We start from the raw sequence: 24,139 nt of genomic DNA on the forward strand, positions 1-24,139 counted from the left end.
AGTTCAACAGATAGATTTTACTGCACTGGCTTGGTATTGCATAGCCATAACAAATGCATCACATTTTTATTTTTTTTTCCATTCCCCTCAGCTCTTTTCTTGGGATCTCTGCATGATGTAGATACTGTATCTTCCTCGAGTTGTGTCTGGACCCAAGTATTTAAAAGGCAGCGTTGTTGGAAATCCTGCTGCTGCAGTAGGTGTTCAAAATTAATAAATACATCTTTAGACTGAGATAGGAAATATTCCGGTGGGCAAAGATTGCATCCAGCAGCTTAGTATGTTCAGTTGCGTTCCTGCCGATGAAGAGCCCCTCAGGGCAGCAGCACGATTCTTATATCTGCTCAGGGACGTGGGTGCAGATATATACCACCAGTAAAATTCCTAAATAGGGTTTTTAAAATACAGTGATGTAAAGAACTATTTTTTCTTAAGGTGCTTACAGTTCTCTTTCAGCCTGTGCTCACATACAAAGTTATTGGTGATACTTATTCTGGGAAAGTGTAGGCTGTTTTGTGGAGTGTGTTCACTCTTTCTGAATGATCACTCTTGGATGGCTGTGTTTTTCCTTTCCCTGTCAAAGTCTCTAATGTTACATTAGGGAAAAATCAGTCCCAGATCCTACCTACTTAGTTACATTTGCCCTTTTGTATCTACTTTTTTTTTTTTTTTTGGGTATTTGAAGCAAAATAGTTGATGCAGGCCTAGGAAATTCTGTGTACATGCAGAAGAAAGTAGGAACACAGCATCTGTAGAAAAGTAGAGGATTGAAAAGTGATTGTCCTAAAATCATGAACATTAAAACGTGAAGATTTATATGTTAGGTAGTTTTGTTTTGAAAGTAAATGGCTTACAATAGTGAGAAGAACTTATCCATCTTTCACAATAGAAGACAGGTAAAGAACTCCTTGGTATTACAGAGTAGTAAATTCACATTTTTGTAGTCCTTCACAGTTCGATGCACTCGTAAGATGATCTTTACGCGGTAAGAGGAAGGCGTCTTTGACTTTTATTTCTTCTGCTGTGAGTAGAGATTCTGAAAACATGCTGCCTGGCACTATTTCCCTAAATGGGAAAGCAAGAAAGGTGGCAGTATCATAGATATACAATAATTGTCTTTCTCATTAATAATAAATCCGTAACTTGCAAGTAACCTTTACATCAGTTGAAGAATCATTAGTTGAAACAAAGTACGGTGCTTTGGCATGAGAGAAGTATTAATATAAGAGAAATATTTGTAATATTGTGTAAATTTTCTTCTGAAATTATTGCTAACAATATGCTGAATTAGTTGAATTTCATAAAAGCTACATGGTATGTGGTTCTTAAATATTTAGATTCACATTGAGTTAAGATTCTACCTGTAATCTAGTGCCTAATTGAACTTAGTAAGAAACTTTGTTATGAGCAGGTTGCTCCTTAACTATTTCTTGTTTATTTTTCAGAAATGAGGTTATGGACTATCAGTTACTGAGCCATCTGCCACAAGTCTTTTCAGAGTGCCCACTCTAATTTTTTCTTTAGTGCCTTTTTTTTAGACTAGATGGGAAGTGATACAAATTCTCATCCTTTTTGAGATTTCCTGCTTGTTAGTCCCTAACTCTGGGATCCAAGAACCCACTGGTCAGGCTGTTGAACTGGAGACTCTTGTTCAGCAATATGTCCACGAGGCAGTCCAGTTTTCCAAGTCATAATGTGAGTTTGGTTACAGAAACAGCAGCAGTCCAAGAGACTGAGATCTATATTTCTGCACTCTTATTTTTTAGTCTTACCATGAATGTCTTAAATGTTTTGTTTCAACCTGGGCATGTTCAGTATTGCTTCTTGTCCTTCAGGGAGGAGTTATTCACTGCCTTGGTAACTGTCTTCTGGCAAGAAAGTATCATTTTTATCCATTGATCAGGTATTTGGCAGGAGAGAAAAAACAGTGTAAATCAAAGCAGGCTAAAATACTTCAGGGTTTATTAGAATGGGAGTTGTAATTTGAGAAGAGTTATCTAGGGCCTCTAATGGGTTTTTCTGGTGAAGTATCACAGCACAGAATCTTAAGATGTGATCCTGTTACAAGACTTCTTGAGGCAAGAGAGATTATCTTGACTGAAAAAAGTAACTTGTAGTTTTATTGCCCTTCCTTCAGTCATTAGAGATGGTTGTCATTATAGATCTTGCTATATGAAAAAATGCAAGATACCATTTTTCTGCTATTTTAAAAAGGTGCCAAGACACTTTGGGACATAACAGTGAAAAGAGAGAGCTTTAAAGTTCACGTTTTCAAGAAGAGATTTCCCTAACATCAACTGAACATCATCGTTTGCACCTGATGCAAGATTCAAGTGTGCAAAGCTAAAATATACATTAGGTCAAAGCAGGAAATTTAGATAGAGCAAGGGAGAAAATGTAAACCACTTTAAAGCTGCAGTGCCAATTAGCCTGCAAATGCTTTGCTGTAGGGAGGAATAGTTCACAAGTCTGAACTGTGATAGACAGAGCAGGCTTATTTGTTCCACAGCAGTATAGTGCAGCAGTTGTCATCCCAGGGAAAGGAAGTGTTTTTTCTGACATCTTGAGTAGCTTAAAACTTCCAGCTATCTTAGCTCTGTGCATTTTGAAAGAAAAGGCATTGTTGCTAACTGAATTCAATATGAACAGTGAGCAACTAGATGGATGAACAGAAGTCTTCAGTAGTTTTCAAATTTTGGTGCGGAATTTCAGTTTAGATGATGCACTTTGTCACAGAAATATATGTAAGTGAAAGCCTTCTGCCAGAAGTGAAATCCTTGTGCACAAGTTGTCTTGTCTGTCCCATGTATACGTATTACCCTTTCGTATTCAGTATACTTAGTATATCATGGTCTGGTTTTTGTTTTGATTTTAGAAAAGATATACTGGCTTATTGGCTGCTCTGTTAGAGGCAGAGTATGAGTGGCAAACTGACAAACTGTGAGTTTTGATAATGAGTCTACTGATGTAGAGATTTATAACTGATTTAATGGTTTGACTTGCAGTGTTAAAGTTACAGGTAAATTTAAAGTTATATAAACTCGGCTTAAAATGGTATCTCTGTGGAATTTTAACATTGGTTTGACTAAATTACTTGTAAATATAAAAATCTTATGGATGAGAGGATGAGTGTTTGTTGAGTATCTAGTGTCATGCTGGTATGGTGTCTGGCAGGCTTTCCTTTGCAGACAGGTGGTTTTTTTTGATGCTTGCATACTGTGTATTCTGTCAGAGCTGAATGCTCTCCCGATTCATATAATAACAAGGGTGGATGTCTTACATTGCTTTTACTTTAAGTAATGTGAGTTTTTCAGGACCTTGGCTTCTTTATTTCACCACCATCAAAACTGTACTTTCTGGTAGTTTTCACTTCTGTCTGTGGGCTGTTTCATATTGCACCTTTCACAAAAATAATGCGGTTGTTATCCACTAGATTTCAGCACCTCACATCTCAAAGTAAAACTGTTGTTCTGCAAACATCTTATCATTTAGAATTCAGGCTTTGACTGAACCTATGAATATTCTCTGCTATTTTTGCCTCGAACTATGCAGTTCAAAAGATATTCCGACAAACGCATGCTATCCACAAATCTTTTACACTGTTGGAAAGGGAATATTCATGTCTGGTTTTTTCCAAAGCAGAGGAGTTGGTTATTTATGAAGCTTGTAATTCAGATTATTTAGCAGTATTTAGCAGACAATGCATAAGTCTACATACAAAAATGATAGCATCTTTCTTAATACATGTAGAGGTTTGCAAGATGGACACCACGCATCTTATTATCTGAAAAATCTTACAAGATAAAGCTTTGACAAATGATTCTTCAGAAGACAATGAAATATTGCTCTTTCAGGAAGAGAAGATATATTTTGAATGCCACATCTAGCTTTTGCATTTCATGTGGGTACAACAGAGTGTAGAAGTAATTCTTCACTTATAGTTTCATTTTCCTAAACTATCCACTATCCACTATTCCACTGTCTTAAAATCTTTTTGCTGACTTACCTCTGCTTCCTTGTTATTTGCCTTGAAAAAATTCCTGTTCTCTGATTAAACTCCTGAATTAAAAAGCATACATCTGGATGACAGATCAATGTAGTGAAGAATTGTATTTCTTTGGGTTTTTTCTTGTCTTGGCTGTCGTTGTTTTATGACTGTACAATGTGTAGCATGATTCATGAAACAGTAAAGATTCTTTGCACAGTCCTAAGTGACGTTAGAAGTGATACTGTTTAAAATTATCAATATGCAAAATCTTTGGGAGGAAAAAAAAGGTTGTATATTTACTTCTCTGAAGCAGTTTTGACCACTCAGAAATCCATGATTATATGCTTTAGTGACTTAAGAAAAGTTAAGTGAGGATATTCTGATATTTATGGAGTAAAGCCACCCATGTTACATTTTGAATTGTGCGTTTGTGGCCAGAATTTGATCACTAGTAGAGAATGGCTGTGGGTGGTACTGTCTGTATTTAGCAGGGTGGAAGCTGCTTTGACACTAATTCTCTGATGTAGAAATTTGCTTTACAGTTTCTTTGGGTTTAGAAGTATTTTTTCATTTGTTTCAAGACTGAGTTTAATAGACATTTCATGAGGAGCATTTTTGTGAGGAAAATAATTTAGGCTATGCTTATAGGTGTAGAGCTAATTCAGAGTATTCTGGTGTCTTCCTGAATTTGCAGGGAGCCTAAAGCATTATCTCAGTGATGAGAAATCTGAAAAAATAACAAGATTGTTGGTTTAAATACCAGCACCTTTATATCTACTTGCAAGTTACATTAACAGACCTGCCTGACTAGTGTACTTCTCTGAGTTCTAAATTGGCTACTATGTTCCTGATATAGCTTAAAGTTGTAGCTTCCAGTTATTCCTATGAGAGAACTTTTCTGGTAACTTCTGTAAAGTAGCTTTGTATCACCACAAAAATGTGGGATACATCAAGTAGAAGAAATAGGCAGCAGCATAGGGTAATAAATCTCTCATGAAAAGATTTAGTTTTTTATATAAATTAAACTGCTTTTGAGTTTGCAGACTGTCATACTTCTGTACTAAAAAAAAAAAAAAAGTCATAGACTATGCCCCTTATTTTATTTTTTCTTTGAATTCCTAGGGATATGGGTTTTCAGTTACACTTGCTCCTTCCATGCCAGAACATGAAAAGGGGTGGGGCAGGTGGAGAGAGAAGGAGATGCTGCATAGAAGTGTATTTTTTTCTGTTTTTAAGAAGAATGCATAGAAAAAGTTTTCATTTGTGTTTAAACACTGGCAAAAAGGACTACTGGGAAAGCAGACATGATATGGCAGATCACCATAGTAATTGGCATCAGCTAATGAGAAAGGTTGTGGTTGCTGGTTTCGGACAATACTTAAGAAGGGAGAAGGGTTTAAAAAGATGGCTATAATTCAGTTTGGGCTGCGGGGAGAGAAGGTCAAACCAAGAACTTAATATGTGAATGTATGTCCAAAAGCAACAAGGAAGACCTTGCCAGTTCAGTAGTTCTTGAAATGCTGGTGGATGTGGGGATTCCCTGGAACGGAGATTTTTGTCTTGTTTTGGAGTTACTGCTCAGATTCGGTTGGTGAATAAAGCAAAACGTACTTGGAACTCATTTCTAAGCGGTAACTCCTTTAAGTCTGTACACTTTAATTCTTTTCCTTCCTGCACGGTGTGACAGTGAATGAGGCTGTGCGTGTGTAAAGGAACTTGTCTTAGCAATGGTCTCTCTCAGAGACCATGTATGGGTAAAGCAGTTCGGCTGGTTCAGCTCCTGCTCCTCCCTCTCGCAGAGCTGAGCAGAATCTCTTCTGCTGAAACGGTTGTTCCACTTTCTGCTTTCTATATTTGTCCAGCAGCAGCAGCAGCACACTGGATAACTAGGCAGTGTGGCTGGCCTGGTGGGCATTGCTGAGCAGAATTGAGAGCCAGGGCTTACAGTCTCTGTTGCGTCCGTCTGTCTGTCTGTCTGCGTCTCTGGGGAGGACTGGAGTTCCAAGTGAAAGGTGATCTGTTTGTAGATGTTGTTTTTTTGTAAAATTCAGTTCATTCAAATTTGGGAGTCTAGGGACAGGGAGCAGAGGAAGGAAGGCAGTTGTCTTGCAGGGACAGTATGTGTGTAGTGAGTGGCAGTAGCATCAGAAAGATACAGACAGATTTAACCTCCAAAAGAGCTGCTGTATCCTGGGATGAGGATTTTAATCTCCCTTACTGCTTTGGGGTATGATTAACCAGGGCCTGTATTTTTCCATAAAAGGTCTGTTGTCACTGTCTGCCTTGAAGATTAATGAAAGCTAGATCCTGTCCCGGAAGATCTGAGTGGTGTCTTTGCTTGTTATGGGCAATGGGGATTAATGAGGAGGTGGACCCTGCCCTGCCTAGTTGGAAATCAGGAGTTGGTATTGAGGGATGGGGTTTGGGGGAAATACCTTGTTAGGAAGAACTGGAAACTTGTAGCTAAGACTTTCCTGACTGTGTGCTTGTGTAAACTTTGTATTAAGGCCCTGCACGCATTGGGATGATGACTACTCACAATTGCTTTTTGAAGTAGTAGATCAGGTGAACAAATAGTACAGAAAGTCTGTTAGCTACTGTAGTAAACTGTTCTTTGAGTAGCAGAAAGGTGCTCGAAATTGTGGCAGCAACTGAATACACTATTAACATTGGCAATAATTTTTTTGAGTGGGAGAAAGAGGGAAAAGGAGAAATAGTTTTTTGGGAATACCATCCACTTACGAATTCTCCTGCCTTTTGAATATCTATGCAAATAGGCATCAGACCTTTTGGTTATGGAATTTGAGCAAGGAAAACATTGTTTCAGTTGTGAAATAGAAGTCAGCATCTTGCTAAAATCATTCTTGAGGACCATATTCCATAAACTCAGTCTGAATTATTTTTCTTTCCTACCACTGCAGTGTCTTCAGTGTATTTCCTCCTGAGAAAGCTGTATGTCTTGAATTTGGAAGAAGCAAATTTTAGTGGTAAATTGGTGGCTCTCAGCTGCCTGGCAATATCTGAATCGCACTGATGTCCGCAGGCAGGGACCTGTGACAGAGGGTCATCTTCTTGAACTGCTTGAACTCAAGCAACTTTGTTGTGTGGCTGTTTTCCGATCATTCTTTCTTTAATGGGGACACACTGCAATAATTGTTCCATGTTCATCTGGAAAACCTAAGAATATGCAGCTTCTGGGATGCTAAGCTTGTTGCCTTAAGTGTCTTGACATTTTTCCTAATTCTGGCATCCTCTGCCAGAATTCGGTCCGCTACCTGTGTTTCTTCCTTCTTTTCCACTTCCTGAGTCCTTAGTTGATGTCTTTTCATTTGTATGAGTTAACCAGTGAAAGGTAATTCTTGGTACTGTTCGATACCAGTGGTTGGGGTTTTGTAATTCCTCTACTTTGAAGTGCTTTTTGGTAGCATACTTACCTTTTTTTTTTTTTTTTTTTTTTTGTAGCCTCGTAGCAGGAATATGATTAGGCAGTTACAAAGGCCTCTTGGAAGTGCACTATTGCATGTTTAAAAAATACTGTGTCCATTCTGTGAAAGATGTCATGATAAATGGGTAGAACACTGGATAAACATATGTGCACCTAGGGCATTGAGTAGATGAAAGATAGGCTATAGGATGGCACTAGGGAATTTAAATCTTACTATTTTGTAAGAATCTTCCTAAAGGCAGTATATAAGAAAGTGACATTGTTCAGACCTAAGATAAGCCGTCAAGACAGGAAATCTTATTTGCCAAATATACTTTGAGTTTGGGTAATCCATTCTAGATTGGCTGTGTTACCCTGTTTACAGAAAAGATTTAATCAGGATTAGAGACAAATAAAAAATTAACTTCTGTCTGATGTCCTTTGAAGGTACTGAAATTCCACAGGTAGGGGTAATTTTTTATTTTCTTCTTGCCCTATTTTATTTTTTACAAAAATAATTCTGTTTTTAAGGTCATAATCATGCAGTCGAATAATAAAGTTAAGACTGGAAATGTGGGAAGATTATGGGAATTTGGAATTAAGTCTAGTGTTCATTTGAAATTAATGAAACATATAACTGCTGTTGGAAAGCAATTACAGGTATTAAACTCCGGGAAGAATAAATGAAAGTTAAAAAATATTTACTTGTGATTTTAAAAAGCTGAATCATATATTTTAATCAAGGATAGTGAGTGCCGTGTCTTTCAATATCGGATGCAGTCCACTGACAAAGAATTGGGACAGTAAAGGTGATTATATGGAAGAGCATGTATGTGCTTCTTGGAAGTATAATGGTTTTTTAACAGAAACAGTGGAAGCCTTCTTTGTCACTTGAGGCCTTTAGAAAGAATTAATCAGTAGAGAATTAATGATGTGAAATTCAGCACCTAAATCTGATTATCTAGTTCCATGAGTAATTTAAATGAGCATCTGCCAGTATTGCTCTGAAAGTCTCGTGCCATCTTTGTGTTTTTCGTTTCCTTTGTGCCACCAAGACTATGTGTGGTCGTGCAGTGAATTGAATCTGGGAGCATGCTTGGATTAAAACTATCATATTTATGTTGTTGTTGGTAGCCTTAATCACACCTTGCCCGTTTCCTTTCTCAGGCTTGTTATACAGAGGTGGGGATGGATAGCTGGTGAGGAAAGAGTTGTGCACTATTCTTTTGGCAAGAGCATCAGCTTAAATTGAATCTACAATAGGAATATCTTGATCTATTTGTATTTCCTCCTCATTTCTATAAAATGTTTCTGGAGAGCTGTACCCAGTACTACTCTCTGTAATATAGGCCCAAAAAAATTAAGTAAGAATTGTTTGCAAGTGTTACCTGCTGTGGCACGTGTAATTTGGTTCTCTACTGGGAAGTACTAAATGTTGTCTTAACATACTTCTTTATAAAGGCAGTATTTGATACACACTGTGTTTGATACTGCTGTACAGAGAAGCTTGCTGTTCATCTGGGAAGAAATCAGTGAGCTTTTCTGATGTGAGGGCAGAGAGAAAATAATGTGCCACATATACTCTCCCTGAATCAAAACCTTATATGTGACAATCTAAGGTACCTCCAGAATTTAGGTACAAGGTATAAGAACCATGAGAATCCGGCAAGATATGTGAGGATTTTATGTCTGTTTAGACTCCTCATGCAGCCAAAACTGTATTTATAGCACTCGTTTTTGCCATAAAGTTTCTGGAGTCTCCTTCTGCTAGCAGTGGAAACCAGCTGATGTTATACTGTGCCTTCCAGGAAAAGTGAATGGAAAGAATTGATGGATAAGTGTGTAAGAGAAGAACATCTGAAAATACGTGCGTGAGACTTCAAGCAAGTACTGACTCTGGTTCTTGGCAAAGTGCATTGACACTCTTTATCCTTCTCCCCTCAGTCTAAGATCATGTTGCAGATCCAGCAGGGAGGGTTTCTGAGGCCTTGGGAAGAGAAAGGAGCAAACCAAGCTGTGCTGGCACGAGAGTCAGTGAGCATCAATCACCGGAGAGAAGCAGCCTGGAGAGGGTGTTTCAGGGTCACAGAATGGGCCGTGAGGGTAGTTTGTGGATTAAAAGGCTGCTGATACCAGTAGGAAAAACATTCTATTAGATGTTCATAACTAAGAATGAAAGCTGCTTCAGACAGGGAAAAGTTAATTTAAAATGTGACATCACATTTGTGAATGGTAGTCAGACAAAAATAATGCTTCAAGGTGCTGCATGTGTTTATGCATTCATGTGTTTTCAGGAGATTGTAAATTAATGCAGATTTTTTGGTTTTTTCTGTATTATTTACAGTTGTTTGTGTGCTTTAGGTACTATATAAAGATAATGAAGAGGGTAGTAAATGTTGCAAAAAAAGAAATTGAAGTATATACAAATAATGCTACAAATGATGACAAATTGGAAACCTTCAGAGCTGGAGTAGAAGCTCAGTAAGAACTGCTTTACAGTGAAATGGTTAGATTTTATTAAATTTTTTATTAAAAGTCGGGACATTGCTAAGTTGATGTTCCCACAGAAATGCCAGCATTTGCCTCTGAAGAAAAAGAAATAGCATGAAATACTTTTTAAAGCTTCGGCTCTACACACCAATATTAAATCTCTTTAAATGTTAATGAAAACTGTCTGCTGTTGAAAGTAATTTGAATCAGTATTCATTTGTTATAATAGAGCAGTGACTTCAATTCTTTGCAGATGTAAATGAGTGTAATTTGAGACTTGTATCCATTTACTTCTGCAAAGGGTTTGACCATGTACCTGTTACAAAATAAAGATAAAAATAATTGAGCATATTTTTACTCTTTGGTTTGCAGGCGTGGCAATGGCAGATTCTGCACGGTAGAGTTCATGGCAAGTATTTGTCTAATATAAGCCAAGCAAGACGCACATACAAGCTTAAGGTAAATCAGTCTTTCTTAGTTGTGCTTCTTTGAAATAAAATATAAATGATTATACGTAAACACTTTGCAAATACAGAATTTCAGGCCTACTCAGAATTTTGCATCCAGATTAATTCTGATCCTTCAAAACTGGGACACCTCAAAATTATTTTCTTCTGAAACTGGCAGTAAATGCTGGAAACGGCCATGTGCACTGTGTCCTCTTTTAGTATTTCAGGTGTGATAATACAGAATAGTGGTTGCATTTGAGGATCTTTTTTCTCTGCGTTTGAATCTATTCCCTTTTGTACAGTCAGAAGAAAGGTATGTAAGTACCTTGAATTTTTAACGCAGAGCTATGCAAACTGTGTCTGTCTAAACATTGCACAGGGATGATTTTCCCGTCGAGACTTTTTTACTTTACTTTTAATGATAGGTAAGTGAAAGTGTTAGTCTTGTGGCTGAGATGGATGAGGTTGTTAAAGTTCAGCTAAAGTTCAATTGCTTCTAGGAGTAGGTTCAGTGGTTAAACTGAAAATATTGTTCCTGTTCACTAAACCTCAATCTTCTGCTCAAAAGAAGATATAAAACTGCTACATTTGATAGGTCTTGCTGCAGTGTGTACAGTATCCATAAAGCAAAACATGAATGCATGTTTTCTAAGTATTTTGAATCTTCATTCAAAAAGTAGATGATATGTTGCTTTTGTTTTGTATTTGTAACTCGTGATATATTTTGAAAGTCCCTTAATGCCATAATCTGGATGGAGATAGCAAGCTTAAATCTTTTGTTGGTGAGATTCTTTGGGTTTTATTAACAGACAGATGTTTTATGGACATTTTTTTGTGAAGTTGTTTACTAGGTTTTCAACTGAGATGCAACTGTAACAGCGTGATGATATTTTCTTATTCAACACACTCTGTCACTAGTTCTCAAAATACTTTTTCACAAAATAAAAAAGATCATAATATTGTACGAATGGAAACTCTTTAGTACCAAAATTTGACAATGACTTGTCAAATGCTATTTAACCCATAGTTAATAATATAACTGATACCTTCTAAGTCCCAGTCTCATGTTTTCAACAGTAGATCATAGGATTGTTTTGCATTCTTAAAGTGTGTCTCTTGACCCTTTCATTATGGGTTGTAAGGCTTAATGATCGGTCTTGGGAACGTTTGGGCTGTAATTGCTGACTGGGCATGGAACAGACATTGCAAATATGGGCAGCGTGCCAAATGTTAAGTATTTTATGATGTCCTGGTTAGAGGAACTTGAAACATAGCATTTTAAATGTTTTCCTCTCTTTTCTTTTTGTCTTAATCTGCAGTAGTCCCAAAATGTGCACCTCTTCTATTCTTCAGTCTGTTCTTACATTAAAAAAAACTTACATTCTTATAGTGGAACATACTGTTATGAGTAATTCAACTGGTCCACTTGCTAACCTGTATGCCTGATAGTATTTGTGCTGGCAGCACTCAACAGCTCTGTCTGCAAAAATGAAGTGAGCAGGCAATGAAGTAATTGGGAGCTGTGACCTCGCAGTGAACACGTGGCTCCTGGTGCTGTGAGGTTTGGGTGGTGTAAAGACTGCAGTAGAAGGGCATTTCTCCGATAAGAAAGTAGGGCTGCTTCCGTGCTGAGGTTTTTATACTGCAAGAGTTTCTCCTCACTTATCTCTGTTGTCTTGCTTCCTCGTAAGTAAGAGTTACTAGAAAGTGACACATTTTGTGTGGGTTGTGGCCTAAGCTGTATAGTAATTGAAACTTATCTGATTTGTATAGGCCTCTCTGTTCATACACCGATTAGTGCACTTGCTCCGTCACTCTGCGATGCATTGTTATATCTCTCTTTTACTTCCTCCAAAGAAATAGTTCTTTTTATATTTTCAAATTTTTGTTATTGGTCATATTGGTACTTAAAAATATGTAAATCTGCAGTGAGCCCAGACTGAGTGCTGATTTATGTGAGAGACTGTTGACGCCAGGATGTATCTGAGGTTGAGCTGTGTGGTCTGTTAGCCTCTTTAATTGCCATTGGTAACCTGGACATCCCATAAACATTAGTTCCTGGAAAATGTAATGAGAAATCAGAACAAACTAGTCTAGACAAGTGGTAACTGTGACAGTAATGTCATTGATCAGAATCCATTAAATGATCTGGTATTCTCTTAGATGGTCCTGGATGCTGGTGAGACTGAAGTTTTGTATCAAAAGTAGTATCAAAGCAACATCCCTAGATTTATTGGGCTCATATCCACTGTCTAGTACTTAGTGGCTAGAGCCACTTGTTTTCATTACCAGCTGTAATTCTATTTATATTATATTGCATATCAGAAGTTACAACTGTTCATCAGTGAGAGTATATTTTGTCACTCTTAGATCTACCAGGCTTAGTATTAAATCGAAGTGTTAAACCTTTGTTTTTCTACATGGAGTTGTCAGGTGGTGTCCTAGTTCCTCCCAGCTTGGTACCATAGTTGAAAGTGACATCTGTACTCGAATGCAGCACTTCAGTCGGGGGCAACTTCAGGAAAAATCTTAGCAAAAGCTGTGATAAGATGTCTCAATTCATGCCTGTTAAGTGTTTTGCTGATCCCACTAAGAGCCTACACTCATGCAACTATGAAAACAGTTGGCTGTCAGCATCTAATGCTGGGCTGGGGAGGATCTAATTTGCACAAGAGCTTTCTGCCACGTCAGTTAATTACAGAAATGGCTGTGTCGCGCTGGTTGCACACATTGGATACCTTGATCTGGCGTATCCAAGTCCTGATTTCTTCTGAGAAAAAACACAGTTGTCAGATTCTTTGGCCTTTGATTCAAGTTTGTCTGATGTATGAACTTGGATAAATGATTCAGTGTATTTATGTTCTGCATGCAATTAAATGAACCATTATAGAACAATTTATGATTTAAGAATGTTCTCCCAGGCTTTCTGCAGCTCGTTGTCAGATTTGCTGCTTGGTTTTTGAAGTTTTTATTGTCTTGGATTTTGCCTTTGATTCAATGAGGTGTATATTTTTTCCCAAAGGTGTCCAAGAGTTATGGGCTCCTCTGGCTATGTTAGCTGCACTTTTGGTTCCTTTGAAGTTTTAAATTAATTCATTAGAGGGAATTAATGGCTACATGTGTGAAGGGAATATTTTCTTTTTAACATAAAAAAGATGTTTATATAGATATTCTTAAGCATTTATAAGATAAATAAATTGTGTATTTCATTTTTTCTGAAAGCTGATTATCAAAGGAGCAAAACTTAGCATATATGACAATTTTCATAGGGTTTAAATATCTGGCAAAAATTTGGTTTAAAATAAACAGAAGAAAAAAACTGTATGTTTTGAAGGCAGGTCTGTTAGCAGGAATCTGAGACCATTTTTTTGGCCATAAACAAATATCTTGTAATTAAACTTCAGAAAGCAAAGGAATGTGGGTGAGGTGTAAGGAGGTGTCCTCAGGTAACGTACTTGCCTGACTCACTAGTTGGAGCTTCATAATTCAGAATGCTGTTGTGAAGCAGAACAAAAATAAATATGTAAAGTGTTCCCTGAACAATAGTCAGTTTTCAGTAATATCCTGGAAAATATAAATTCATAATTTTGAAAATGCACATTTCAAATAACTGAGTTGTGTTTGTCAGGATTCATGATTGATTTCTATTGTTCTTAACAACTATTATAAGAAAATTAATTTTGTTCTTGTGTTTAGGATTCTTTTTTGCTTTAGAAGCTATGGTACTTTAATAAATCAATTGAACAAATAGAAAGAAATTAGAACAATTGAAAATTACTACAAAATAGCAATTGAAAATTTTTGAGATCTCCCTTTGGAAAAGAAGGCATGAGACATGATGACATGTATATTACATGAGACAAGTATATTACAAGGCAAGTTAGAAGAGGATATGGATCACTTATCCCCATTTATTAAAAAATATAGAACAAAGGTTATAAAGGGGCCTGCAAAGTAGCGAAAATGTGGGAGCACAGATAGCTTTGTGTAATTTACAAAAAAAAAAGGAAAGCCACTCCACAACTAAAAAAATCCAAAGTTTGTAGTTAAATATATGTGCTAGCTTGTGCTGTGGGTCAGTTACTGAGTTTGCAAAAAGAGAACTGTGAATCATGGAGTAGCATCTCTCATTTATCAGGTGCTAGTACAGAAAATCTGTATGGTTCCTGGTTGATGATTTGCTTAAGATGTAGAAATCACATTTTTATCTTGAGTTGTTAAGTCTTTGTGGTCTTTGTGTTCCCCGATTCAGTGCATTTCCATTTATGCAGTCTTACATTAGAGTTCCCACCTGCAGGTTCATGGTCATCTGTTAAGGCTGCAGCTGTCAAAATAGTGTGATACAGGAGTTTAGGACTGTGGGTACTGCTGTTGGTAACTGCTTCTGTTGTGACAGTCAAAAAGCCAGACAGGTAGGATAAGTCCACTGAATGTTATTAGGGAGTTTTAAGACTCCTGTTTTCAGCCGTGTTGCATTGCAGTCCTTTCTTTTACCCCCTCTAAACTACTCTGTATCTTGAAATATGCAACTTCAGGTTTGAGTCTAATGAGGGTAGTCAGCATCTCATGATCACTTCTGTTTTTAGAAATATGCTTTACTTTCACAGTCCCCCGTGCTTTATAAGGTGGAGTTCATGTTGTAGTGATTGTTGCTATCCGATTTTAACTCTGGAGTTCTCAATATCTGTTTTTTCCTTATCTTTTAGACTGAAGACTGGAACGGCTAGAGGGAGGTGCATAGCTGCAGGTATGAACCAACTACTGTTTGTATCCCTCATTTGTGTATTGGATCTTCCTTTCAAATGTTTAGAGAGAAGTTGTTTTTACATTCAGTGATGAAAGCAGTCATTTTCCACTGCAGTGAGCAGTGCTCCCTGAACCTTAAACTCTGCAGTTTCCTGCCTTTGTACTGCTAAAGGGGGTTGGGAATGTTAACGGTTTAGTACTGTTAGTACCAAGTCAATAGGCATCTTTAACTCCATCTGTAATTTAATAACTTTAGAAACATAACTGCAAAGTAGAAATGCATGTCTTCTTAGTAATTTCTTGACCAGAGCAAATCTACAGTATTCTGTAGTGCACGAAACCCTACAGTGTAATAACTCCCCTAGGCTGAGACAAATCTGATTATGTGCAGCAGAACAGGAACTTAGTCTAGTGTGAAAATGCTTGGATCCAAATGCAAGGATCTTCTAGTGCAATTTTCTTAATGCTAGAAGTTCAGTAAGGATATAGTTTCACATGACAGCTGAATCAATTGCCCCTTCCTTTCTTACTGAGTTTCCAGGCCTGTGTCCTTTGATTATGCTTGGTTCTCATGGTAGTTTGCATAGTAGACAAAGTCAGCTTGACAACCCAATAAACAGCTCTTCTGTGATCACGTTGTTATTTCCCCGGTTTAGGAATTTGGAATGATTTACTGTGTGGTCAGAGAAGTACCTAAAGAATAGATCAGACTGTTTGGAACTGTGTACCTTAAGAGTTTCAGTTCACTTCTGAGGACAGTTGACCTGTAACTGCTGTGTTAAGTAACACTGTCATGCTCAAGTGTGGTGATTTTTGCTTTTCTGGTGAATCATTTCTGCCATGACAGAAAGATTATGTGCTTTGGTCTGGACAACCAGGGAGAGTTTTTTTTATTGCCTTGAGGAAACGGTTGTTTTCTACTGTGGACAGACATTTGCTACAGTTTACATAAATACATTGGAAAGGATTTAGTTATGTCTATATCAGAAAGAAAAACAAATTTGTCTTTAAAGTGCAGGATATCCTGCCTCTCTATATGTTGCTCATCAGACTAGAAAGATCTAAAACTGGTTTAAGAAATCCAGAAACACCTTCATTTTTTAGAGAGTTGGTGATTGACCTCTGTGTTTGGAAGTACCAGTTTGAGGGCAGTTGTCTCCAGGCATTGTGTGTTGCAGAACACTCAGCTTCTTTCCTACTTACTGGTGCCTTATACTTTGCCCTTCCTGCTCCTTTGCAGCTCCATTAGGACCATACAGAAGATTGGAAAGAGAAAATACTGATCCTTGTTTGTGGGTTTTGTCTGAAGAGTTTGCATCTTTTGAGACAGACTAGTCTGATTAGGCCTAGTTTTTCAAACTCATGGGATTCTGCCAGTTGCAAAACACAGGTCCAGAATCCATAGATCTGGATTACTTAAATAACAAAATAATCAGATTATTTAGAAAGCAAAGTAATCGCGAAGTTTCTGGTTGATGAAAACAAGTCACTTCTATTTGCTGCAAGATCCATGATTTCCAGCAAAATAAAGTTGAGTTCATCTGTCTAAATGTGAACGTAGAAAGGTGTCCAAGTGAAAGAGAATGGAGTCTTGAACATCTGATAATGGTATATGAAATTGTTTGTATACATTTGTTTACATTTCATACCCGGTATGAAATGTAAACATTTAACTCTACAGAGATATATCAGAATAAAACTGATGGCATTCTGCTCCTGGTCTGGTACAGAGAAAAAAATTGAGGAGGGATCAGCTTTGCTTTGAGATAAGGAATCAATCAGCCTTTGAAATAACACTTGATTTTGTTCCCCAGTTTTCTCATAGATACTACCTTGAACCAGAAAAGTTTTTAAACAGAGAGTTTACTCAGAGATTCAGGATTTTTTCTTGTGTTTGGGCATTTATATGCCACACTTTGCCAAAGCAGATTAAACAGATATTCTGTCAAATAATATTGCCCTACAAGTCCTTATGAGCACTGACAGTTTCAAGACTGAGGAGCTCCTACCTTTGTATTGACTCTTGTTATATCCACATTTAACATGCTGATATTCTGCTGGAGGACAAAAATGCCTTTGTACTATGAATAGAGAGCACTGTAGGGTTCATATTATTTTACTGTCCTACCCCTCCTCAAGGATCATCCTGTTGTTTTCCTGAAGGTAAGCTCTAATGAAAACTCCATTGAGACACATTTGTAAACATGTTGTGTAATGAAGAATAGCACCTTACCTGTTTTTACTTGAAACATGTATGTGCAGAAATTTTATTTGAACAGACCTGAGCTCCTTCCAAAGTGGAAGTCTTTCACATGGAGATAAAAATGGGCAGCAAAAATTGTAGATTAAGTGATAGTCATAGAATTTTTAAGGTTGGAAAAGACCCTTGAGGTCCTAGTCCAGCCATTAACATAACACTGCCAAGTCTGCCATTAAACCTATCCCCAAGCATCTACACATCTTTGCTTGCATTCTCAGGGATACGTACATATCCCATTCCCATCTCCACTCTCCTCATGGACAATACTGGTGCTATGCCTTTGCAGCCTCATGCCAAGAGCCATGACTTACTGTGTTCCAAGGTGGTGCTCTGCGTAGTAATTGTTATTGCAGCGCTTACTGTTCTAACTGCATGGTGTGCTCTCCTGGAGAGCCCCCACCTGGGTTACATTTGAACTTTCTTCTGATAACATGCAACAAAAAGCTGTACTTTGGATAAAATGAAATGAGAGAAATAGTGACTTTTTGTAATATAATATTAACTGCATCTGGTACTATTAGTAGAAACAATTTGAGATTAAAGGCTTGTGTGGCTGTTCTGATGGCTGCAAAGGACAATGAAACATGTTGCTTTTAGTCCAAAAGGTCTCTTGAAACTTAACAGAAGAAGAAAAAACACTTTATTAGAAAAAATTTCAAACAGGTCTGACTGCTATTCTAGACATTTCAGTAAGGAGAGTAATAATATGCAGTTTGTTCCTTTAAGATAACACATAACATGTCTTAAGGAAAAAGGAAACTCTGGCCAGTTCTTACTTTAAGGTTTTTTACTTTACATGTGCACAAGGTGTGTTGCTTGCAAAAAACTTTCAGGCATTTTTGATTCACTGAGGTTCTCCTGTAGGTTAATATAACAATCTTTGTACATGGTTTTGTCCTGGAATTGTTTAGCAGGTTCTGTAGTCTCCCCTGGGCCCGATACACAATCACACAGCAATTCTCTGTGTAAATGCAGTTGCTTTGCCCATTGTAATGGATCATGACATGTTTGGGCTGAACACAAGTAGACTGTTCAGAGCTTTCCAGGACCTAGTGGATTTCCAGCTCCTTCAGAGGAATAACTTCTCTCTCTCTTTCAATGGCAGAAAACTACCTTAAAAATCTGGTAAATAGCACAGAGATGGCAAAATGTTTGTTTCCAATGCATCTTTTTGACTAAGTACAGAGCCACGGACTCCTATAATATGGGAAAGGATAGCAGAATTCAGTCTTATCTGAAACCAGATTTCTAGGTCTTGTGTTTGTATTTACAAAGGAAAAAGGTTCAAAGATAATCAAAGATAATAAGTTTTCTGTTTCATGGAATTGCTTGCAGGATTGTTTCTTGCACAAAAAGATAAAATAGCTGAAGATAAACTTCTGGCCAGTCTTAGGAAAGGTCATTTCTGTAAGCTCAGAGGCAACATTTGGGGAGAGAAAGAGGACAGACACTGTAAGTGGCATCTGCACCTAACCTGCAGGGCAAGATTGCTTCCAAACCCTATGTTCTTACTCTTTTCTACTGAAGATTTAAGCCTCGTAGTGCAAGTGTGCTTTGCCATCTCTATTTCTGTGTGTCTCAGAGTCTGAATTCAGTCGATAAACAAAGAGTGCAAGGAGAAAACTCTCAAATCTTACTGCTGCCTTAAATGTTCCATCCTGTCGCCTTTTAGTGTTTCCCTGTCATTCCAGAGGGTAGAAATGCATGTCCTCGCTTCTTATACTCATTTCCTGCCTTGTCTCCTGTTGTGTGTCGTACAGCTGCCTTTATTTCCTCTTACTATTGTTGTGACAAACCACTTTTCCTCCTTTCTCAAGAAGTTTTTTCTGTCTACAGTGCCAAAGTCTGTACATGGCATTAAGGTCTCTTAGGTACTTAAGGTTTTTATAGTTTGTCTCTTGCAAAATGCAAGCATTATTTGTTCTAGCACTGTGATTATAAAAACTCAAAATGCTTCTCAAACTATGTCTGGTGGAATCTTGGCATATGTTTAAAAAAACCCACAATTTTAGACTGAAATTTTCTTTTGCATACCTTCCTGTAAACCTTAAGCAGTACCTGAAATTAGACATTTCACATCTATACACACGCACAAAACAAAAGGCAATCCACAACCTACAGGTAAGGATAAAAGGATTTAATTTTTTTACTTCTGTTTGTTATTGTTGTTTTTATTGTACTACTATGAGGGGAAGAAACCTATACACATCTGCTTTAAAAGCAATTGCCCTGGATACATCAGTGCTTCTTCCTAATATCAATTATTAACTTTAAAATGTCTTGCAAAGAGGGTTAAACATGCGATGTTTACTCCTTGTCTATGATTTGCCAAAGTTAATTATTCTAGGGAACCTGCATTAAAGCTTGTTGTTATCTGTTCTGCAGGTACAGATGCTCTAAGAGGTTGCCCAGCATTAATTGCTCCCAGTTCAAGATTTAGTCTTTTGGCAATTTTTTTGTCTGCTTCCATGCTTCATGTCTAATAACTTTCATACAGTGTCATCTCAGCCCAACCTTTGTTGTTTTCTTTGCATCACAGTAAATCTCACTGTGTCGTGTGTTTTTAAGTTCACCTTCTCCGTTCTCTTAGTCTGAAAAAGGCAAGGAAATATGCAAGGGAAAGAAAAAAGTTTATCTGGGAAAACCAGAAATTTAATATAAATTTCAGATCACCATTCTGAAGGTCGTAATTGGGAACTTTAATTACAAAATCAGAGCTAGCAAAAGAAAATATCTCACAGTATAAGGGAAAGAAAACAACCCAGGTACCTCTTCTTATATTTCTGTGAAGATTAATGGAAGTGTGTAATGTATCTTTGGGGAACAGGTATAAGAAGGAGATTACTAAACACCAAAGAGAAGATGGGGCTTCTAGGAAACGATCTTAATTTGGAGATTTTTACTTATATGAGCATATTTTTTATTGAATTTACTGTGTTAATGTAGTAGGCTACTATCCTAGTGCTGTACAAGTACTCTCCTTGAAAGCAGGGTGAGCAGATAGTGGCTGCCTTTAGAAAAAGTCCATGTGTACTAACTGAAGTTGTCTTCACTCTGTAAATAGCGCTATTGCACACTGAGATACTTGAAGTTCTTTGGAAGTTCTGTCTTTGTGTAAGAAAAAAAATTAAATAAATACAGGTTCTTGAAACAATAGTTGTGTTACACCTCAAAATAATGCTTTGAAGGCTATCAGCTTGCATATTGCTCATTGACGATAGGGTAATGAGAAACTTTATGGTCGGAGATGGGGTGTTTTAGGTCACTGTCAGGAGATGGTCTCATGGGCCTGTCTATTCCATTTTTTTTCTCTCTTTGGTCCTGCCTGTGCAAGCCTTTTTCAGATCATCACTGAAGTAGCAGACACAGCTGCAGTGGGTCAAGCATTGGGTTAGCAACCTCATGCTGCTGTGTTAGCTGACAGCTGTGCACTAAGAAAGTAAACCTCAGGGTAGCATTGTGCAGCTGTTCTGCCCTAGAAAAGCAGATCATTGTCTACAGAGCTGTCGGTTGCTCACATCACAAAATTCCACTACCCACAGCCCCGTCAAGATATTCACAGCACACTCCTACATCCCCTCTCAGGCAAGCAGATGAAGAGGCAATGTATCAGAGGCAATGAGAGGAAAATTGAACAAGTTTGTAGGCCACTGCCTTAAACGTTGTAAACTTCGTTCATATGCTACAAGAGGGTCTTAGGACTGATAACTCAACTTCTTCCATGTTCTTTTTAGATGTCCTGTTGGTAGCAGTAACTGACAGAGCTGGACCTAGTAGTGGTTTGGAATTTGTTGTTTCTGGGAGTTTTTTTGGCTTCTTGGATTTGAACAGATGTTGTAACCTGTTTCCTGGTAGATAAGCTCTCATATTGCAGAGCTACTGTCTGCCATTTGGTGTAAGTTGTCCTCAGGAGTGAGCCAGATATTGAGCATGTCACAGATTGAATTCCTCAGTTACATGATAGCATACTGAAAGCAATTGCAAGGCATTTTAAAAAGGAGGTAAAGTGTATAAACTGGTTGTTATCTGTGCTGTCATGTTTCCTGAAGTCCAGATGTATGGGGTTTTGGGTTTTGTTTCTTGTGTAGTTTGAAGGGGGAGAGAGGAGGGGTGTTGGGGAGGGTTTAGTGTTACACCAGTAATAGCTGAGCACTTTTAATTAGCATTTACCTAACATGTATAGTTCAGTTCTTGAGTAGCTTTAACAGGACAACTCTTCTCTTTTTTTACATAGTATTTTTTTATGTTGTCCCAACACAAATGCATAGGCATACTCCTGCTCTTCGACATGTTCCAGACCTATCTTCACCGTTTGCAGAGGCTGATAACCCGTAGTGTTTGTTTTCACCACAAAACTGACTCGGTGATCTCTCGGCCTCTCTGGTTTTAGCTCAGAAGAACCCAACCTACTGTGGTTTGTCTAGTGGCCTCTGATGGGTCCCTTCCAAGTACTTGTCCAATTTGTTTTTCCACGCATGTAAGCTTATTGCATCTGCACTATCCTGCCAAGGAGTTTCAAGAATCTACTACCCTATGTATGAAGTACCATCTGCTTTCCTCCTCAGAGGACAAATGCTGTTGTATCAGTCACTAAGGTTTTGCTTTCTTAGCTGTGATTTGTAAATTGATTTGGAGCTACAAACTGCCTAAGAAGGTAATAGCCACACACAAGCTTTTACAAGGTTGTGCATTCACATGCATTCACTTCATGGCTTGTTGTTTGAAGTAAAAGCAAGAGGGACACCTAGACTGTGCAGACAAATAATAAATATATGGCAGTCAAAGCAGAACTGTTTGGCATCGTAGTGATACCAGTACCACCAGTACCAGAAGGGAGCCTACAAGAAAGATGGAGAGACTATTTACAAGAGCATGTAGTGACAGGACAAGGGAAAATGGCTTCAAACTGAAAGAGAGTAGGATAGATAAGATGTTAGGAAGAAATTCTTTACTGTGAGGGTAGTGAGACACTGAAACAGGCTGCCCAGAGAGGTTGTGGATGTCCCATCCTTGCAAGTGTTCAAGGCCAGTTTGCATGGGGTCCTGAGCAACCTGATCTAGTGAAAGGGTTCCCTGCCCATGGCAGAGGGCAATGGAACTAGATGATCTTTAAGGTCCCTTCCAACCCAAACCATTGTATGATTCTATGCTCTCAATGAAGTTCGTCTCCATGAGGAAGGCAGCCTTAGAGAACATGGTGCCAGTTATACACTCTTTTGGTCAGGTAAGCCCAGAACTGAAAGGCATCTTTCAGGAGTTGGCTTCATGATTAAAAACTATTGTCCCTAAACTTGAAAATCTGCCAACAGGTCATTCTGGTCGCATTATCTCCTTACGCTTTCCACTGCACAACAAGCAACATGTTGTCCTCTTTAGTATATATGCCCCAATTCTCCAAGCCGACCCTGCCGAAAAAGATAAATTTTATACCAACCTGCGAGGCCTTACCCAAAAGGTTCCCACAGATGATAAGATCATTATCCTTGGTGATTTCAATGCCAGAGTAGGAAAGAACTTTGAAGCCTGGAAAGGAGTATTAGGCAAGCATGGTGTTGGAAACTGCAATGATAATGGACGCCTTCTGCTAGAATCCTGTGCGGAGCAACAGCTCACTAATACTATCTTTCAGCAGAAAAATAGTCTGAAGACAACCTGGATGCATCCTAGATCTAAGCATTGGCACCTCATTGATTATGTCTTGGTGTGACAGAGAGATGTTCGTGATGTTCATCATACCCACACGATGCCTAGTGCAGAATGCCAAACAGACCATCGACTTGTGCGCTGTAAACTTAACTTCAACCTTAAGTTCAAACTTAAAAGGGGTGGTATTCCAAGGAGGAGACTCCAAGTTAACAATCTTCAAACAGCTGCAGTGAGAGACAGATTCCAGGCAAATCTTCAAACTAGGCTCGAAAATCATTCCATAGATCCCTCTTCTGAAACACTTTGGCAACATATTAAAAAAAGCATCCTGCAGTCCTCTGAAGAATCCTTAGGGTTCTCCTTCAAGAAGAACAAGGACTGGTTTGATGAAAATAATCAAGAGATCCAGGAATTGTTGAGGAAGAAGAGAACTGATCACCAAGCACACCTTGCTCAGCCATCTTGTCATGTAAGAAAAGCAGCCTTTCATCTTGCATGCAGCAAGCTCCAACAGAAACTCTGTGACATCCAGAACAAGTGGTGGATCAATCCAGCAGAAAAAATTCAATTATGTGTAGATACAGGTGATCACAGAGGTTTCTATGAGGCCCTGAAAACAGCATACGGGCCTACATACCAGGTCCAAAGCCCTCTACTCAGCACAGATGGTAAAATGCTTCTCACAGATAAAATCTCCATTCTGATTTGGTGGTCTGAACACTTTCAGACTCTTTTCAATACTAGCTGTGTAGTTCAAGACTCAGCAATTCAGTACATTATGCAAGAACCGGGGACGAATTAATTGGATATTGCCCCTACTATGGAGAAACCCTTAAGGCCATACAGCAGGTGAAAACTGGCAAGGCAGCTGGGGTTGATGGAATTCTACCTGAATTCTGGAAGCATGGGGGCCAAGCACTCCATGCTAAATTTCATGAGTTTGTGGTGCACTGTTGGGAGCTAGGCGAACTACCATCAGACCTTCATGATGCAGTCATCATCACTTTGTACAAGAAGAAGGGAGATAAATCAGACTGTTCAAATTACCGTGGTATTACTCTGCTCAATATTACTGTCAAAATCCTTGCAAGAATACTTTTGAACAGACTAATACCCACTATAGCAGAAGAACTTCT

The 24,139-nt window shown here is 38.2% G+C and overlaps 1 protein-coding gene across 18 annotated transcripts in view; it reads left to right on the plus strand.

Moving 5' to 3' along the window:
* Positions 1-24,139, plus strand: part of CELF1 (CUGBP Elav-like family member 1) — a 59,734-nt gene that overhangs the window by 1,280 nt on the left and 34,315 nt on the right. For 9 of the 18 annotated variants that reach the window (XM_032690023.1, XM_032690026.1, XM_032690019.1 and 6 more), the window contains exons 2-4: positions 92-196; positions 10,275-10,361; positions 15,058-15,098. The exons of 1 other annotated variant lie outside the window; for it this stretch is intronic. The gene's annotated coding sequence lies outside the window, so the exon portion shown is untranslated. Of the gene's footprint in view, positions 1-91; positions 197-9,758; positions 9,919-10,274; positions 10,362-15,057; positions 15,099-24,139 lie in introns of those variants that run through there. 8 more of the 18 variants (XM_032690013.1, XM_032690012.1, XM_032690011.1 and 5 more) reach the window with 3 other exon arrangements.

The sequence above is a fragment of the Chiroxiphia lanceolata genome, chromosome 6, assembly GCF_009829145.1.
Source record: "Chiroxiphia lanceolata isolate bChiLan1 chromosome 6, bChiLan1.pri, whole genome shotgun sequence".
Taxonomy (NCBI): Eukaryota; Metazoa; Chordata; class Aves; order Passeriformes; family Pipridae; genus Chiroxiphia; species Chiroxiphia lanceolata.